We start from the raw sequence: 21,514 nt of genomic DNA on the forward strand, positions 1-21,514 counted from the left end.
GCATCACTGACATGTGGGCCAGACCCCTGTTGGGCCCATATGTCAGTGACCCAATGCACCTGCAGTTAAGTAACAGCTACGTGGGCATATTTGTTGGAGTAAATTACGGGGGAGCGAAGGGGTGGAAATATTGCTGGTCACAACAGATTGGATGAGCGTGGGGGGAGGAGAGTCATGCATGCAGATTAAATTAACCCAGCTAAAAAACGATATTTTAAACGTGGCTACTCGATCTGTGGCAACTGGCGAGCCACAGCGCTCCAACTCGTTCACCTGTGGTCCCGACCATCAACTCCTACGGATCAAATTATCACGCGAGCTGACTATTCATACAAAGGTGCTCCACCACGTACCCGGTACCCGCGAATGCAGCAATTGTGCACCTAGGGTTTTAGGGTTTATTTGTTAACGTCGCCTTTACGTAACACTCATGTGTGCGAGACAGCGAGAGGCCGACTGCGTGCGTGCGCCTCTTCTCTTCGTATATGTACTCCACCGTTTGTCTGGTGTCCCAAAAATTATAATAACTACTAGCAATGTGCCAATGCGTTGCCACACGATCAAAGTAGATTAATACATATTCACCGATTTGATAGAAAAAAGTCTAGTTTTGAAATACGTATATCACTAAAAATATGTTATGTTTCACTCAAAATATATTCCTTTGGCGGTTTTGATGAGATAAGGGAGGAATGCTGTTGGTTTCAAGATTCGAGAAGTGGTATATGTCTAATTTCTACTCTTACTAGCAAGATGCCCGTGCGTTGCACGGAACATCAAGATCTTGTGGGAGAAAAGGATGAACGAGGGAAGGCCTTATCTGCAAATGTGGTGAAGAGTGCGGGTAAATCGGACGACCTACATTGCAGGATGGCAGGCCCACCATCATCACCAACTCAATTTTTATCCCTACTCTTATAAAAAGCATTGTCGGTGATGATCGTGTGCCTGCCATCCTGCAATATAGGCCGTCCGATCTATATCTGACAGATAGGAAGGAAACTATGGCAATTTTGCAAAAAGATACCCACACCCCTCTCCAAATTTGCAAATAAGGCCTTCCCTCGTTCATCCTTTTCCCCCACAAGATAAACTACTCATACAAATGCATCTTGATGTTCCGTGCAACGCATGGGCATCTTGCTAGTTGTTGCAAAAAGCCCATGTGTGTGTGAGAGAGAGGGAGACTGGAGGAGGACGGAGTGCATGTGTGACAAAGACACAAGGAGTGTGTGTGCGATAGGTATCATCTTAAAATGAGGCGATAGTGTGTGTGTGCACGATCGAGAGGGCGTGTCTCAAGAAGGGAAGAAAAATCTACATAGATACAAGGAGCGGGAGAGAGACATGTATGCGATGGTGGAAGCACGAGTGTGCGGGTGTATAAACCTATCTAGAGGCTAGCTATTCGATAAATGTTTGTGAGGGAAATACGAGTCGGGGTGCGAAAGCGAGAGTTTTGTGTGTGTGAGAGAGAGAGACGGTAGTCGGGAAGGGGAGTGGAAGCAGGAGTTATGTGTGTGTGTCTGTGAGAGAGAGAGAGAGAGAGAGAGGAGACGGTAGTCGGGGTTGTCTGATCGGTAAACAAATGAATAATGTTAGTCTGGGATGGAGACGAAAAGGAGACCGCAACAAATGTTGTGTCTACAGGAGAGAGAGAGAGTAATTTTAGTGGTATGAGTCATATGTAGAGACATATAGGATGTGTGAGAGAATCCCATAGAGAGAAAGACAAAGTGAAAGACGAGTGGAGACTGTGTGTGTGGCGGTGAAAAAGAAAGCTTAGGTACCGAGTGATACCAGAGAACAGTAGAGACGTGAGAGATGATGAAAACCGTGTAATGTATAATGATAGGGAGAGTGTGACACTTCTCAATGGAGACGTCGAGAGACCATGTTTGCGAGGATAGGAGTAACATGAAGTGAGCATGCGGGTGAGCTAGAGAAAAGAGAGTGATAGCTACCTGAAGGAGCATGCATGCGAGAGAGATGGGCGTGAAAGGAGTGAACAAAAAAGGGATTCAAATATTTGAATTCGAGATGATGATACATGTAATCCATACTCGAACCAAAATTGATCTATCAAACATGCATACTCATATGAATTCACGCACATCTATGTTATTTAATATGTAGATATTACTGATCCATACATTTTAGTAGAACATAATTTGGTTAAAAAATTTCGAATTCAACCTTAAGATTTAGAGATCGTTGTATTTGTAAATCATATTATACATATAAAGGAGCAAAATTCTTTGTTGTGCTTTTGAAAGTATATATAAAAAAATGATGTATATAGAATGTAATTCCAATTGAAAATGGATCCCGCCCGAAAAAATAGAATACAAATGGGATTCGAATTGAGTTGGCACGGTAAACATGCACTCTGCAAAATTTGAACGAAGCGGGGAAAGTCGCAGTAACCGCCCAAAACCAAAATCTGCGAGATGGAAATCACTACTGCCTATCCCTGCCACGCAAAGCCTATCTGCTGGATTTCTATAGGTTTCGATAGGGGTAGGTTTGTAATTTCACCCAAACGTGACGTAACCGCCTCTCACCGGAATCATACACGGTGGGCGCCAAAACACAGTGTGTCCTCGGCCGAAATCGACTCCCTCCCCGATTCATATTCATACACGGTGGGCGCCAAAAACAAACTCTCGTCGGCAAATATTCGGTGTATGCGAGATTACCGTCCTATCCCCAACCGACTAATGTTCCTGTGATGTAGTAGAAATTTGAAACGGGGGCTAAGTTTGTAAATTTCCTCGCATTTGAGACAAGCGCGCCCTGAATACATGGTTCCCCCTTCCTCTCTACCTCCCTTTTCCCCATTCGTACTCCGTGGGGGCCAAAACACCCTCTCCACCCCACCCTCCTCCGTCCGCCGCCGTTCGCCACCCCATCCACCGCCGTTCTCCTCCACCATGCCGGAGCTGATACCCCGAAGCCGCTGTCCATTACAAGAGATCGACCTCTCTCATCCACGGCTTCGGACCGGGATCCTTGCATCCCGTCCTCTCGCTTCACCCCCTCCATCGTCCACCTTGCTGGCGCCGCTCCTACGACCGTCTCGTCCACCACGCCCCGCCGCCACCGTCTACCCTCCTAGATCTACTTTCACGCTGCCGACAGCCATCGCTACCGCAGCACCGTCAAATTCTCAGCAGATGCGTACACGGCGCCGCACTAGAGGCGGTACTCTTTCGTATCTGCTCAACTTATTTATCGCAGCAAGAAAATAGATCGCCACTGCTTTACTCTGATTTCTTGTCTTGGTTGCGAAGTTTCCTTTGTCCGGTTTGCACCTTCAGATCCGCCATGGCACGCTCAACACTATACTCCCAATGCTTATGGTTTTCCCCTTTTATATTCCACACTAGTTAAATCACAGTAGACTAGATTTCAAAATTGAGTCAGTCGATTTTTTAGAGCTCGCTGGAGTTCGCCGGTGCGATCGAAGGGGCTCGGGTGGTTGTGGGGCCTTGCTGAACGAAGAAAACTCGACGCGGGTGGGGGTTGCGGCGGGGGTGGGGGTGGGGGTGGCGGAGGAACACAGGCGGTGGGGGCCGGTGGTCCGGCCGGCGGCCCGTGCGGTGTTCTGTATGGGAAGAATCAGAGACGAGGAAGAAGAAGGGTTAGGAGACATAGGATCTTCATCCAACCGCCTGAAAATGGTCGACAGACAGCTGGGAGTTGCATTCTTAATGCGCTCTGGTTCATCATGTGTGGGCACTGCTCAACCAACATTTTATTATCCAAAATCTGCTTGCTCTTCTTTACCATGTTCCTCTTCCGTTCTTCTTTAATATGTACTCTCTCCGTTCCTAAATACAAGTCTTTGTATAGATTCCACCATGGACTACATATGGAGCAAAATGAGTGAATCTACACTCTAAAATGTATCTGGATACATCTGTATGTGATCCATAGTGGAAATATCTACCAAGACTTATATTTTGGAATGGAGGGAGTATGATAGTAGTACAGTATGTTCCTTGTACTGAAGATGAGCAGGGACATTTGCAGTGTAGAGGTCTATACGGTCGGTTGTGATGGACACTTTGAGCCTCTTTGATTCGTAGGATCTTGTAAACATAGGAATATGATTTGTAGTGGCCTTCCCACTTGAATCCTATAAGAATAGCAAGGAAATGCGGGGAGCTGTGTCGCCTTTGAGAGTTACACTGATATTAATAGTACCGCACCTTCACTTGAAGAGAGCTGGTATCCGAAGCCTTTCTAGCCATACCGGCAATACTAGCACATATATTCCAACAAGTTCCACTTTGCTAATTTTACTATGATGCTTAAGGTTTTCCCGTTATATCTACACTATGATCTGTGTAGCTGCTTTGTGTCGCACTAGCAGCAGTCCACTCTTGAAGCTAAACACTGCAATGACTTACAAAATTGGCACCAAGGCATTGAGTGCCATTCTGGATGCAATGAAACTCATACGCTCCCCACCTGTTGATTCTTGTTCAGAATATGATCCTAATGACTATTCTAACCTCAAGGAGTCAAAGGCAGATGGCATGTCCTATTCACCCATCAAGGTGCCTATTCTAATTTGGCAATGTTTTATTGATTGCGGGTATCTTGCATATGTTGTCTTGCATTTCTTCTACTTTGTTGGACCGCCATCTGCTTAGTTTACTCATCATATATGTCGAGATGCCATGCCCATCCATTATCAATACATATTCCATCTGTCATCATACCATGTTTTTCCACTCAAATGTTGTTCTTGTGCATCACACATCAAAAAGGAAGAGGGTGATTGCCGAACCTGAAGGAGCACCAGCAAAGTCCTTGAAAAACGTGGTGGTGCCGAAGAAATCAGATAGCACCCCACTTATATTGGTTGTACAACCAGTGACACAAAATGTAGGACCGACTCCAGCAGACTGTACCCATACTTCACTGGCCACACCACTAGCCCCACCACACAGGACCTGCACTCCAGCAAAAGGTATACCGATTTCATTTGCCATAGCACCAGCTGTACCACAGAAAAATCCCACTCTAGCAAAAAGTACAACAAGTCCACTGGCCGAAGACCTATCCCAACTGCAGAGATGACCAATTCCTGTAGATTGGAACCCCATTCCATTTATTCCCAGTTTAAAAGACAATGCTTTCAATGCTGTTAGGGACTACGTGCATATATTCCCATCATGGGAAGATTATTGTGAAGACAAACACCATTTTCACATCTTCCTGTCCAACTTACGTGTAAGTGCTATTATTCATGGTTATTATTTTCCTGTTTTCTGCTGATTGAACACATCAATGATTTACATTACATTGTTGTAACTAGGTGAGGGTCAATCTGGATAGTCATGACGAGCAAATCATGCTTGTGCTTTTCAAGGAAGCATTGCAGCAGTATCGGTGTTACCTGAGGAAATCACACTTTGATGGCAAGTCTACAAACGAAATTCCGGTGAAGTCTCCTATGCTAAATTTAGAAGACATTGAATGGAAAAACCTTGTTATGCACTGGTCTCGTTCACAGGATGATGCATTGTCTATGAAATCACATGACAATTTGAACTTCTACTTTTCCGCATGTGCCTTATGGATCTTTTTTGCAGGAAATCTGCTCAAAGAAGAATTCCGGTTTGACAAGAACGATAGGATATCGCAAATATGCTGTCCGCTGCTTTGCTCTTGTTAGTACCTGTTGTCCTGTATCACTGTACTTGCATACATACCTGGTTCATTATGTGACAGAAGTATGCATGATAGCTTGCTTATCAATTGTTCGCTCCAAATTATCTAATCTGTATGAATGGTTACATTAGTGTAGAATATAACCAATGCCAATGTTTTTTGAGCTCTGCATTGTTCTTGTAAGTACATGCTGTCCTTTATCAGTGTACTTATAATGATAGGTAGTTGTTCATGTACCATCACTCTGCAAATTATTTTCCTTTGCCCTCCATTTTCTACACATCAGATCTATATTTACTCTTACCATAAGGTTGGTACTAAAGAAGTTTAGCTGTGCATTGCTCTTGGCTGTACCTTTTGCCTGTATCGCTGCACTTACATTTATAGCTACTTGGTTATGTAGCATCACTCTTCATCTTTACTCTTAACAAAATGTAGAATAAAGGCAATGCTTTTGAAGAAGATTCTGTGGTAAACTTCTTGAATTGCCCCCCCCCATCAGCATGGACAAGGCCTTTATAGAGCCTGTCTTCACCAATAATGTAAGTTTGTCCATTTCAAGCCTTCAAACTTTGTTGTATATATTTGGTTAGGCATGACTGCAACAGCTGTTTATTTTTGGTGTTTGCATCAAATTGCTTGTTTAAAGTTTATTATGTAGTTCATAAACAAAAGTTTGTCCTTTCTCAATTTAAGTTTTCAGTTGTACAACCAAGTTCCTTCTTCATACCATGTAAATTAAACTATACAGAGCAAGTGATCTTCTTTTGCACTGCATGTATGCTTCTGTTCTTCATCCGTAATCCAGTGGTGTGGTGAACCTACCCACTACAACACAATGTCATATTCTGCAATGTCTTAACTATGAACAATGTCATATCATTCTACTATTATTTAAACCGTCTCTTTATTTGCCAATCTGAAATGGTATGACAGCACACTAACCATTGGTACTTATGAGTTCTTGATCTGTAATCCAGTGGTGTCGTGAAGCTGCCAACTCCTTCACAATGTCATTTCCTGCCATGTCTTGACATGAACAATACCATATTGTGTTAATGCAATTTTAAACTATGTCACTTTATTCGTCAGTAAGAAATGTGATGAATTGTCAGCACTGATACTTTTATGTGCAAAACCTATCATCTGTCTTCTTTTTTATCTTTCAGAGTGAGGATGATATAAGTGTTGAACAAGCGCAGTCTCATCATCTTGCTCTGCTGCTTGCGCTGCAGCTCCCCAGCAGGGCTAACCTTTCTTGAACTCTATTGAAGTGCTGTTGGTTTTGTATATTATTTTGTCGGCGTGTTTATTTGCACTGGTGGCGATCTTTGATGCCCAGTGTATGCAATTTGCTGTCTGCTTGTGCTTTATTATCATAGTGGCGAACTTTGATGACCAGTGGATGTAATATGCCGTAATTTCTTTATTGTATAGTCTAGGTTTTTTCTTATTCACGATGCTGCAGTTATTTTACTGTATATATATATCCTGTCTTCGCAGTAAACCGGCCAAACCGTAAAATTATGGTACATAATCGGGCCATCATGCAATCACGATGTAGGTTGGGCCTGAAACGTGTTGAACAGCTCACGGGCCGGCAGCAGCCCGAAATGAACCCCGGCCCATGATTGTGCGAATCAAATCACGGGCTTTTAACATGCCAAAATTGTCTCGGTCCTTGTTTGGCCCAATCAGATGTCGGCTACGAGCAGGCCGGATGCAAACCGGGCCGTAGTTAGGCCCAACTATATGACGGGCTTTTAACAAGCCGAAATTAATATAGGGCTGAAATGTTAAAAGGGCCCTTAACAGGCCAAAACTAATATCATGCCGAATTACTAAGTGGGCCTTTAGCAAGTGGGCCCAAAAACATAGTGTCCAGTTGACGGGCCGAATCTGACATGGGCCATAGTTGAGCCCAAAGCCTCTTAAAGGGTCGGACCTGATCTGGGCCGTAATTTGGCCCAGAACGTGGTAGGCTTTTAACGGGCCGGATCTCATATGGGCCACTATTAGGCCCAGAGCGTGGCAGGCCATTAATGGACCGGATCAAATATGGGCCGACATTTGGCCCAAAACATGGCAGCCAGTTAATGGGCCGGCCTACTAGGGTCCTCAAAATCTTGTGGGCCTATAGCTGGGCCGACCCATTAATGTCGGTGAAATCTCGTGGGCCTGTAGCTGGGCCGGCCCATTATGATCTGCAAGAATCTTGTGGGCCTTTACATGCATCGGCCCATTATGGCACACAAAAATCTTGTGGGCCTTTACCTGGGCCGGCCCATTATGGCCCGCAAAATCTTGTGGGCCTTTAGCTGGGCCAGCCCATTATGGTCCGCAAAATCTCATGGGCCTTTAGCTGGGCTGGCCCATTATGGTCCACAAAATCTTGTGGGCCTTCAGTTGGGCCAGCCCATTTAAACTTGATGGGCCGGTCCACGTGTCAACATATCATAGGCGCGTCTCACCCATTGGATGAGTGACACCTATGCCAACGCGGACCTGACACGTGTCTCCTCCAGCCAATGATGATTTTACACTTGGAAAATCCCCATTGGTCGGGGCTGTTAACGGGTTATCGGATCCAAAACCCAACCCGATAGCTTAACGACGTACCGTTACGATGGATGCCATGTGTTGGTCACCCTTGACGAAAGCACTTCAGTGACGCGCGATTTATCGTCATGGAAGTGGACACTCCATGATGATAATTTTGGTAATGTCATGGAACACTTCTACGACAGCACAGGTATGACTATCTTGATTCTGTCATAAAATCGTCATAGATGTACATGCATGACAGAAAACGCGACCTACTGTGACAAACACGTATCATCACGGAAGTGTATTTTTATTGTAGTGTATCATGATAAATGTTTATTATTCATGCTAGAATTGTATTAACCGGAAACTTAGTACATGTGTGAATACATAGACAAACAGAGTGTCACTACTTTGCCTCTACTTGACTAGCTCGTTGAATCGATGATGGTTATGTTTCCTAACCATAGACATGAGTTGTCATTTGATTAACGGGATCACATCATTAGAGAATGATGTGATTGACTTGACCCATTCCGTTAGCTTAGCACTTGATTGTTTTAGTTTACTGCTATTGTTTTCTTCATGACTTATACATGTTCATATGACTATGAGATTATGCAACTCCCGATTACCGGAGGAACACTTTGTGTGCTTCCAAACATCACAATGTAAGTGGGTGATTATAAAGGTGCTCTACAGGTGTCTCCGATGGTACTTGTTGAGTTGGCATAGATCGAGATTAGGATTTGTCACTCCGATTGTCGGAGAGGTATCTCTGGGCCCTCTCGGTAATGCACATCACTATAAGCCTTGCAAGCAATGCAACTAATAAGTTAGTTGCGGGATAGTGCATTATGGAACGAGTAAAGAAACTTGCCAGTAACGAGATTGAACGAGGTATTGAGATACTGATGATCGAATCTCGGGCAAGTAACATACCGATGACAAAGGGAACAACGTATGTTGTTATGCGGTTTGACCGATAAAGATCTTCGTAGAATATGTAGGAGCCAATATGAATATCCAGGTTCCGCTATTGGTCATGTCTACATAGTTCTCAAACCCGTAGGGTCCGCACGCTTAACGTTCGGTGACGATCGGTATTATGAGTTTATGTGATTTGATGTACCGAAGGTAGTTCAGTGTCCCGGATGAGATTCGGGACATGATGAGGAGTCTTGAAATGGTCGAGACGTAAAAATCGATATATTGGACGACTATATTTGGACATCAGAAAGGTTCCGAGTGATTCGGGTATTTTTCGGAGTACCGGGGAGTTACAGGAATGCGGGGCAGATGTATTGGGCCTCATGGGCCAAGTGGTGGAAGAGAGGAGGCAGGGCGCGCGCCCCTAGCCCAAACCGAATTGGACTAGGGGCCAGCCCCCCTTTCATCCTTTCCTCCCTCTCCTTCCTTCTCCCCTTCCCCCTTCCTTTCCTCCTCCTAGTAGGAGTAGGAAAGGGGAGTCCTACTCCTACTAGGAGGAGGATTCCTCCTCCTGGCGCGCCCTAGGAGGGTCGGCCAGCCTCCCCCCTTGCTCCTTTATATATAGGTGCAGGGGGGCACCCTAGAACACACAAGTTGATCATTTATCCCTTAGCAGTGTGTGGTGCCCTCCTCCACCATAATCCACCTCGATCATATCATAGCGGTGCTTAGGCGAAGCCCTGCGTCAGTAGCAACATCATCACCGTCATCACGCCGTCGTGCTGATGAAACTCTCCCATGAAGCTCTATTGGATCGAAGTTCATGGGACGTAATTGAGCTGAACGTGTGCTGAACTCGGAGGTGGCGTGTGTTCGGTACTTGGATCGGTCGGATCGTGAAGGCGTTCGAATACATCAACCGCGTTCTCATAACGCTTCCGCTTATGGTCTACAAGGGTACGTGGATGATACTCTTCCCTCTTGTTGCTATGCATCACCATGATCTTGCGTGTGCGTAGGAAATTTTGAAATTACTACGTTCCCTAATAGTGGCATCTGAGCCAGGTTTATGTGTAGATGTTATATGCACGAGTAGAACACAAGTGAGTTGTGGGCGATACAAGTCATACTGCTTACCAGCATGTCATACTTTGGGTCGACGTTATTGTTGGATGAAGCGGCCCGGACCGACATTACGCGTACGCTTACACGAGACTGGTTCTACCGACGTGCTTTGCACACAGGTGTCTAGCGGGTGTCAGTTTCTCCAACTTTAGTTGAACCAAGTGTGACTACGCCCAGTCCTTGTTGAAGGTTAAAACAACACTAACTTGACGAAATATCGTTGTGGTTTTGATGCGTAGGTAAGAACGGTTCTTGCTCAGCCCATAGCATCCACGTAAAACTTGCAACAACAAAGTAGAGGACATCTAACTTGTTTTTGTAGGGCATGTTGTGATGTGATATGGTTAAGACATGATGAGATGTAAATTGTTGTATGAAATGATCATGTTTTGTTGAAGTTATCGGCAATTGGCATAAGCCTTATGGTTGTCTCTTTATTGCATAAGATGCAAGCGCCAAATAATTGCTTTACTTTATCGCTATGCAATAGCAATAGTTGCAAGAGCAATAATTGGCGATACGACCATGTGACGACACATTGATAGAGATTAAGATGATGGAGATCATGGTGTCATGCCGGTGGCGATAGATATCATGACAATACTTTGGAGATGGAGATCAAAGGCGCAAGATGATCATGGCCATATCATGCCACATATTTTGATTGCATGTGATGTTTATCTTTTGTACATCTTATTTTGCTTAGTTCGGCGGTAGCTTTATAAGATGATCTCTCACTAAATTTCAAGGTAAAAGTGTTCTCCCTGAGTATGCACTGTTGCCAAAGTTCATCGTGCCGAGACACCACGTGATGATCGGGTGTGATAAGCTCAACGTTCATCTACAACGGGTGTAAGACAGCTTTGCACACGCAGAAATACTCGGGTTAAACTTGACGAGCCTAGAATATGCAGATATGGCCTCAGAACACTAGAGACCGAAAGGTTGAGCGTGAATCATATAGTAGATATGATCAACATAATGATGTTCACCATTGAAAACTACTCCATCTCACGTGATGATCGGACATGGTTTAGTTGATTTAGATCACGTGATTATTTAGATGACTAGAGGGATGTCCATCTAAGTGGGAGTTCTTAAGTAATATGATTAATTGAACTTAAATTTATCATGAACTTAGTCCTAATAGTATTTGCATATCTATGTTGTAGATTAATAGCTCGCACATAGCTTCCCCGTTTATTTTTGATATGTTCCTAAAGAAAAATAAATTGAAAGATGTTAGTAGCAATGATGCGGATTGGATCCATGGTCTGAGGATTATCCTCATTGCTGCACAGAAGAATTATGTTCTTGATGCACCACTAGGTAACGGACCTATTGCAGGAGCATATGCAGATGTTATGAACGTTTGGCAAAGCTCGGTATGATGACTACTTGATAGTTTAGTGCACCATGCTTTACGGCTTAGAACCGGGACTTCAAAAATGTTTTGAACGCCACGGAGCATATAAGATGTTCCAAGAGTTGAAATTAGTATTTCATACTCATGCCCGTGTCGAGAGGTAGGAGACCTCTGACAGTACTTTGCCTACAAAGATGGAGGAGAATAGCTCACCCAGTGAGCATGTGCTCAGATTGTCTGGGTACTACAATTGCTTGAATCAAGTGGGAGTTAATCTTCCAGATAATATAGTAATTGACAAAGTTCTCTAGTCACTATCACCAAGTTACTGGAACTTAGTGATGAACTATAATATGCAAGGGATAACAGAAACGATTCCCAAGCTCTTCGTGATGCTGAAATCGACGAAGGTAGAAATCAAGAAAAGCATCAAGTGTTGATGGTTGATAAAACCACTAGTTTCAAGAAAAGGGCAAAGGGAAGAAGGGGAACTTCAAGAAGAACTGCAAGCAAGTTGCTGCTCAAGTGAAGAAGCCCAAGTCTAGACCTAAGCCTGAGACTAAGTGCTTCTACTGCAAAGGGACTGGTCATTGGAAGCAGAACTGCCCCAAGTATTTGGCGGATAAGAAGGATGGCAAAGTGAACAAAGGTATATTGGATATACTTGTTATTTATGTGTACTTTACTAGTGTTTATAGCAACCCCTCAGTAATTGATACTAGTTCAGTTGCTGAGATTAGTAACTCGAAACGGGAGTTGCAGAATGAACAGAGACTAGTTAAGGGTGAAGTGACGATGTGTGTTGGAAGTGGTTCCAAGATTGATATGATCATCATCGCACACTCCCTATACTTTCGGGATTAGTGTTGAACCTAAATAAATGTTATTTGGTGTTTGAGTTAAGCATGAATATGATTTAATCATGTTTATTGCAATATGATTATTCATTTAAAGTCAGAGAATAATTGTTGTTCTGTCTGCATGAATAAAACCTTCAATGGTCATACACCCAAGGTGAATGGTTTATTGAATCTCGATCGTAGTGATACACATATTCATAATATTGAAGACAAAAGATGCAAAGTTAATAATGATAGTGCAAACTTATTTGTGGCACTGCCGTTTAGGTCATATTGGTGTAAAGCGCATGAAGAAAATCCATGCTGATGGGCTTTTGGAATCACTTGATTATGAATCGGTTGATGCTTGCGAACCATGCCTCATGGGCAAGATGACTAAGACTCCGTTCTCCGAAACAATGGAGCAAGCAACAGACTTGTTGGAAATAATACATACTGATGTATGCAGTCCGATGAGTGCTGAAGCTCGCGGCAGGAATCGTTATTTTCTAACCTTCACAGATGATTTGATTAAGATATGGGTATATCTTCTTGATGAAACATAAATCTGAAACATTTGAAAAGTTCAAATAATTTCAGAGTGAAGTGGAAAATCATCATAACAAGAAAATAAAAGTTTCTATGATCTGATCGTGGAGGAGAATATTTGAGTTACGAGTTTGGTCTTCATTTGAAACAATGCGGGATAGTTTCGCAACTCATGCCACCTGGAACACCACAGCGTAATGGTGTGTCCGAACATCATAACCGTACTATATTAGATATGGTGCAATCTATGATGTCTCTTACTGATTTACCACTATCATTTTGGGGTTATGCATTGGAGACAGCTGCATTCATGTTAAATAGGGCACCATTTAAATCCGTTGAGACGACGCCATATGAATTGTGGTTTGGCAAGAAACCAAAGTTGTTGTTTCTTAAAGTTTGGGGTTGCGATGCTTATGTGAAAAAGTTTCATCCTGATAAGCTCAAACCCAGATCGGAGAAATGTGTCTTCATAGGATACCCAAAGGAGACAGTTGGGTACACCTTCTATCATGGATCTAAAGGCAAGACATTCGTTGCTAAGAATGGATCCTTTCTAGGGAAGGAGTTTCTCTCGAAAGAAGTGAGTGGGAGGAAAATAGAACTTGATGAGGTAACTGTACCTGCTCCCTTATTGGAAAGTAGTTCATCACAGAAATATGTTCCTGTGACTCCTACACCAATTAGTGAGGAAGCTAATGATGATGATCATGTAACTTCAGATCAAGTTACTACCAAACCTCGTAGGTAAACCAGAGTAAGATCGGCACCAGAGTGGTACGGTAATCCTGTTCTGGATGCCATGTTACTTGACCATGATGAACCTATGAACTATGAGAAAGCGATGATGAGCCTAGATTCCGCAAAATGGTTTGAGACCATGCAATCTAAGATGGGATCATGTATGAGAACAAAGTATGGACTTTGATTGAATTGCCCGATGATTGGTGAATCATTAAGAATAAATGGATCTTCAAGAGGAAGACGGACGATGATAGTAGTGTTACTATCTACAAAGCTTGAATTGTCGCAAAATGTTTTCGACAAGTTCAAGGTGTTGACTATGATGAGATTTTCTCACTCATATCAATGCTTAAAAGTCTGTCCGAATCATGTTAGCAATTGCCGTATTTTATGAAATCTGGCAAATGGATGTCAAATTGTATTCCTACATGGATTTCTTAAAGAAGAGTTGTATATGATGCAACCAGAAGGTTTTGTCGATCCTAAAAGGTGCTAAAAAATGAGCAAGCTCCAACGATCCATCTATGGACTGGTGCAAGCATCTCGGAGTTGGAATATACACTTTGATGAGTTGATCAAAGCATATGGTTTTATACAGACTTGCGGTGAAGCATGTATTTACAAGAAAGTGAGTGGGAGCACTACAACATTTCTGATAAGTATATGTGAATGACATATTATTGATTCGAAATAATGTAGAATTTTCTGGAAAGCATAAAGGAGTGTTTGAAAAGAGTTTTTCAAAGAAAGACCTCGATGAAGCTGCTTACACATTGAGCATCAAGATCTATAGAGATAGATCAAGACGCTTGATAAGTTTTTTCAATGAGTACATACCCTGATAAGATTTTGAAGTAGTTCAAAATGGACCAGTCAAAGAAGGAGTTCTTGCTTGTGTTGCAAGGTGTGAAGTTAAGTAGAGACTCAAAACCCGACCACGGCAGAAAATAGAAAGAGAATGAAAAGTCATTCCCTATGCCTCAGTCATAGGTTCTATAAAGTATGCTATGCTGTTTACCAGTCCTATTGTATACCTTAGCATGATTCTGGCAAGGGAGTACAATAGTGATCTAGGAGTAGATCACTGGACAGTGGTCAAAATTATCCTTAGAGGACTAAGGAAATATTTCTCAGTTATGGAGGTGATAAAAAGAGTTCGTCGTAAAGAGTTACGTCGATGCAAGATTTTTACATCAATCTAGACGACTCTAAGTCTCAATCTGGATACATGTTGAAAGTGGGAGCAATTAGCTAGAATAGCTACGTGCAGAGCATTGCAGACATAGAAATTTGTGAAATACATACGGATCTGAATGTTGCAGACCCGTAGACTAAACTTCTCTCACAAGCAAAAATGATCACTCTTTGGGTGTTAATAACATAGCGATGTGAACTAGATTATTGACTCTAGTAAACCCTTTGGGTATTAGTCACATGGAGATGTGAACTAATCACATAAAGACATGAACTAGATTATTGATTCTAGTGCAAGTAGTGTTAAGGCATATCTCTCTCGATGTAGTTTTGGTGATTGATGACAACACATTTGCGGACTAACCGTGTGCTTTGAGCCTTTTAGAGTTTCATCCTTTGGCACGAGACGATTCCTTTCCCCTCGGAGTGTTATTCAAGATGGCGTAGCTCTTTCGTTTCTTGTTTGGTGGACTAGTTTCGTAGGAGTCACCGTACTATCAAGAGGAGGCCCGCTTTGGTAAGGCTAGGGTGGAATCAACTCGTACACATCCCTTCCTCACCCTCCGAGTCTTTCCGCTTCAATGGAGAGCTCATTCCCCTTCCAGATGTGCTGATTTGGGTCCAAGCGGTAGTACCGCGGTACCCAGCTGTAGTACCGCTTGTGGTTCTCAGCCGCAGTACCGCTGCGGTACCGGACCCCTACCGCGTCGATTCGAAGGGGTCGCATCTCGTGTCGGGTTGAGCGGCACTTTGCAGCGGTAGTACCGCTCGAGAGCGGTAGTACCCCCTACCACCGCAGCAGTACCGCGTTGGGCACGGTTCCTGTTCTCTCTACAAACCCTCCCAGGCTGGGCGGTAGTACCGCAAGGGGGAGCGGTAGTACCGCTGGGTCTAGCGGTAGTACCACCCTCTGCGGGGCTGTTTTGGGGGTAACGATTGGATGGGTTCTCCTTGTATAAAAGGGGCACTCTTCTTCCTCGTTGACTTACCTCTTCCCCCAAAAGCTCCATTAATGCTCCAAGCTCCATTTTCGCTCGATCTCTCTCCCTAGCCAATCAAACTTGTTGATTTGCTCGGGATTGGTTGAGAAGGCCCCGATCTACACTTCCACCAAGAGAAATTTGATTCCCCCACTAATACCTAGCGGATCTTGTTACTCTTGGGTGTTTGAGCACCCTAGACGGTTGAGGTCACCACGGAGCCATAGTCCATTGTGGTGAAGCTTCGTGGTGTTGTTGGGAGCCTCCGATTAAGTTGTGGAGATTGCCCCAACCTTGTTTGTAAAGGTCTGGTCACCGCCTCCAAGGGCACCAATAGTGGAATCATGACATCTCGCATTATGTGAGGGCGTGAGGAGAATACGGTGGCCCTAGTGGCTTCTTGGGGAGCATTGTGCCTCCACACCGCTCCAACGGAGACATACTTCCCTTCAAAAGGAAGGAACTTCGATAACACATCCTCGTCTTCACCGGCTCCACTCTTGGTTATCTCGTACCTTTACTTGTGCAAGCTTATTAGTGTTACTTCCCTTGCTTGCTTGTTTGTTTGTTGTTGTTGCATCATATAGGTTGCTCACCTAGTTGCACATTTAGACAACCTACTTTGATGCAAAGTTTAATTTGATAAAGAAAAGCTAAAAATTGTTAGTTGCCTATTCACCCCCCTCTAGTCAACCATATCGATCCTTTCAATTTGTATCAGAGCCTTGTCTCTTTACTAAGGACTTTGTCGTCTGAAGAGTATGGTTGACACCGTAGATGGTGTGGAGGAGCACTCCGGTGTGAATCCGATCTCATCTACGGGCGATGGGGGAACCTCGGTCTCTCGTGAGGAATTCAATGTGGCCTTGGAGACATTGAAAACCTCCATGACGACCGAGGTTGAAAGCATGTTTACTAAATTCATTGAAGGGCTTAAACTATCCACCGCACCGTTGAAAGTGGGTGATCCCACTGACAATGTGATGGATGCTAACTCCGACAAGGGGGAAGCTAGTATTGAAAAGGCTCCTTCTTCTAGTGGTAAAAATGGCACTGACATCTTTCCATGTGGAACCACCACTTGTTTATGGTGGACCGATTCCTTCCACTCATTTGAATCATGCCGGTCCTCCCCCTAAGATTGTGAAAAATGAGGACTTTGATTTTTGGGTTTATCGCTTTAAGCGCCATTTAAATCATGTGAATACTAATCTTTGGAGAATCATTGAAGAAGGTTTATATCCGCATGACCCAAGCAACTTCACCCCGCGAGAAGCCGCGGATAATCAATTCCATGAGAATGCTCTCTTCATCATCCAAGATGCTATTCCACCCGAAGATCTACCTCATCTTCGGCCCTTCGCCTTAGCCAAAGATGCATGGCTTTGTGTTGTCTCTCTCTACCGGGGAAGCGCAAGCATTCAACGCTCCAACTATGAAGTAGTGCAAGATGAAGCCGATGAGTTTGCAATGAAAGAAGATGAAGAACCTCGCGAGCTTTATCGCAGAGTAACCAAACTCGCGGTCTCACTCCGAGATCATGGGAGCAAGGACACGGATGACAATTGGATCAAGCGCAAATTCCTCAAGGCAATGATGCCGTAACACAAGGCCATGTCCGCCATCATTCGTCAAATGCCGGACTTCCACACTTTGTCCTCAAGTGAAGTGTTGGATGAGTTTGTAGCTATGAACATCTTGGACAAGACCGCTGTCGGTGTCAAAACCGGCGGATCTCGGGTAGGGGGTCCCGAACTGTGCGTCTAAGGCGGATGGTAACAGGAGGCAGGGGACACGATGTTTTACCTAGGTTCGGTCCCTCTTGATGGAGGTAAAACCCTACGTCCTGCTTGATTTATTCTTGATGATATGGGTATTACAAGAGTTGATCTACCACGAGATTGGAGAGGCTAAACCCTAGAAGCTAGCCTATGGTATGATTGTATGTTGTCCTACGGACTAAAACCCTCCGGTTTATATAGACACCGGAAGGGGTTAGGGTTACACAAGGTCGGTTACAAAGGAGGAGATATCCATATCCGTACTGCCTAGCTTGACTTCCACGCCAAGTAGAGTCCCATCCGGACACGAGACGAAGACTTCGATCTTGTATCTTCATAGTCCAACAGTCCGGTCAAAGGATATAGTCCGGCTGTCCGGAGACCCCCTAATCCAGGACTCCCTCAGTAGCCCCTGAACCAGGCTTCAATGACGATGAGTCTGGTGCGCAGTGTTGTCTTCGGCATTGCAAGGCGGGTTCCTCCTCCGGATACACCACAGAAGAGTTCGAGTAAAAGGATAGTGTCCGACCCTGCAAAATAAGTTCCACATACCACCGTAGAGAGAATAATATTTCCACAAATCTAATCTGCTGACACGTTTTGGCAACATGACATCATGCCATGGCTCGGCGATTATTCGAACCATTTTTCTTTAACTAGCCCCGCACATAACGCGAGGCAGTTTCTTGACACGTCTTGTCAAAGCAGAGATCGTGTCCCCCTTATTACGGGATTCTCATCAATACGGTCGTGGGTAACCCAACCGCGCCTAGGACTCCTAGATTTTAGGCAAGTCCCAAACGACTACGAGGAGGACGCTTGATATTCACCCTCTTTATAAAGGGACAAGGCTTTTACTTTTTCCCTCCCGTGCTCAATCGAATCCTTCCCCCGCCTCGAGTTCTAACACCCAAAGCCCAAGTCAGGGGCTTCAGATCTCCAATCATGTCCGGATCCAGCCTCCAGGGCCGGTGGATGCCTTCCTCCGTCACGGAAGAGGATATCAAGAAGTTGAGGGAGGCAAGATACCTGACCGCCAAAGTTTTGCATCGGCTGCCTGCCCGAGGGCAGGTCGTCCCTACTCCTGAATGCATTGAAGATGTCATGTTCATCTCCCACTTCCTCCGAGGACTAGGCCTCACTCTGGATCCCTTCATTAGGGGTTTGATGTTCTATTACGGGCTTGATTTCCACGATCTAGCCCCGGATTCCTTTCTCCACACCTCGGCATTTATTGTCGTATGTGAGGCCTTCCTCCGCATTACCCCTCACTTCGGCCTATGGCTCAAGACCTTTGATGTGAAGCCGAAGACGGTTGAGGGGCAGCATGCAGCGTGCGGAGGGGCATTAATAAGCAAGATCGCCGGAGCTCCGTGGCCAAAGGGTTCCTTTCCAGAGGTGTTCGGATTATGGAAATGGGAGTGGTTCTATGTCACCGCTCCCAGAAGTGCCAAGTGGGTAGCTTCCCCCGCCTTTCGCTCGGGCCCTCCACCACAACTGATGTCATGGATCAGCAGGGGGCTCAGGTGGGGTCCAGCCAAGGATGTGTCCATACTGCAGAGCCGCATCCAAGATCTCTTCGAGGGAGATTTTAGTTTGGTTATGGTATTGCAAGTCAGGCTGGTTCGTCGAGTCCAGCCTTGCAAACGCCGGCCCCTCCGCTTGTGGGAATTCAACCCAGAAGGACCGCGCGCTATTCAGAATTTCCTCGGCCTGACGCGCGAGGAGATGTACAAGTCGTTCTTCGGACCCCAAATAGAGTGTCCGTACACCTCCGAGGACGTGGGCCTGAGCAGCAACCGCACCGCGGCCCAAGTAAGTAATCCTCTAGTCGAACACAATGTCTTTCATTTATCACGACGTCATTCTGAAGAATCGCTTTTTGACCAGGACTAGATAACAAAGGCGAAGATGATCCGGTGTTCGGCCCCCCTTCCCGAAGGCTTGGACAATCCGGTGCTGGAAAAGATGCTCGAGCCAGCACCTTGGTCGGTGCCCTCAAAGGAAGATGAAGGGGGGAATACAGAGGGCGAAAGCGGGTCTCCACTGCTACCTATTCCAACCAAGGGAACGAGCGCCTCCGTGAGGGAGGATAGCCAAGGGAAGGAATCTAACATTCCCTTGCCCCGGGGGAGGAAGAGGACTACCTCTGATGATCCAGAAACCAAGGTTTCCAAACGGGAGAAGAAAACTCCACCAGAGGGTCCCGCCTCGGAGGGTGCTCTTGCCGCACAAAGTCCGTGCGGGGATCAGCCCTCTAACGAGCTGTAAGTAATCAAAAGGTACTTAATAGTGAAGATATACTACCTTACTTCTGAGGAAGATAACCGAAGCATTTATCTTGCAGTTCGGAACTAAGCCCTTCTCAGCAGAGCTCGTCTTCGGGGGATCTTCTTCCAGAGATGATGGAGAGCGAAACGCCTCCCCCGGACTCCCTAGCTCAAGAAGCGGGCGACCTTGAAGTGTCATCACGGAGTTTCTCCGTATCCGGCAAGGCCAGAAGGTAATCCCATGGTCACCCGAAGCACTCAGTATCCGGCTCTTGAGGAGAGCAATCAAAAGAGTCCGACACCATCTGGTATGTGGTCGGATGTACTGAAGGGTCTGCTAGAGCGAGCGACTATCTCAGAAGAGCATCGTACATTAATGTGTACGGTGATTGAAAGGATTTCGTCTGCCGAAAACGGGTTGCATGAAGCCTTTATGAGTCTACTGACGGGCTTTGAGGTACGTGAAATGATATACATTTGTGATGGTACCGCACATTTTAGGTGTGCCCTGTGTAGATAGTAGCCCCTGAGACTCTGGTTGTCATCGAGAACGGCGGCGAATAGAGGATCATAGTCCCAGGTAATAACCAGACCGCCTTTATGTGCAGGTTTCTGAAGCTCCGGTGGCTAGCCGGACTGATGGTGTTGCCGAACTGAAGTGGCGACTGGATGCGGCGGATGCCGACATCGAGCTTGTTAACAAGCTGCTTGACGAGGCACAGGGTAGGTGATATTTATAGTGGATGTCACATAGTAAGAGCAGTGTGATGCCAGGATCTTTAATATGTTGTGACTGCAGATGGAGCTGCCACCGTGGAGGCCCTGCGGGCGAAGCTTGCATGAGCCAAGGAGGAAGCAAGGAGTAGTAATGCGGCCGCTTTGAAGGCAGCCGAAGAGTTGAGAGCCGAGAAGGCCTCTCATAGCGAGAGAAAAGAAAAAATGGCCAAAATGGCTGTGAAGTTAAAAGACACTGCCGACGGCTGCCAGTTTCTTGAAGAAGAAAACCGGGCGAAGGCTACGGACCTTGAAAAGGCCACAATGGCGACCAAAGACACCCGCTCTGCAATGAGAGCGAAGAAGGAGGAACTGCGTGAAGCCGGGGACATTGTGGCTGGGAAGCCCTTTTATGCTGCGGAGGAAGTTCGGCGATCCGCGGTATGCCCCTCTGGATGGGCTATGGAGTTCGGCCGACGCATATCTGGACTTAGCGGCGAGCGCTGTCGATGCGGCCAAATACTTCCGAGATCAAACAGATCGTGAAGTGGACAAGTTGTTCTAGTCGCAATTTAACATTCCAGAGGATCTGCTTCCATTGACTGATCAGCTTGCCGAATGGGCCGAACTCAATAGATTGTCCGGACTCGCCATGAGGTCTGTCGTGGATCATCTGTGGCCGGAAAGGCCAAAGCCGAACAACTATTTTAGCTTGGTGCAGCAGTTCCTTGGTGCGGTGCCACGCATTAATGCGATGAAGAGGTCGGCATGCATAGAAGGCTCGCAGATGGCC

This window comes from Triticum urartu, chromosome 1 (genome assembly GCF_003073215.2).
Source record: "Triticum urartu cultivar G1812 chromosome 1, Tu2.1, whole genome shotgun sequence".
In the NCBI taxonomy this organism is placed as follows: Eukaryota; Viridiplantae; Streptophyta; class Magnoliopsida; order Poales; family Poaceae; genus Triticum; species Triticum urartu.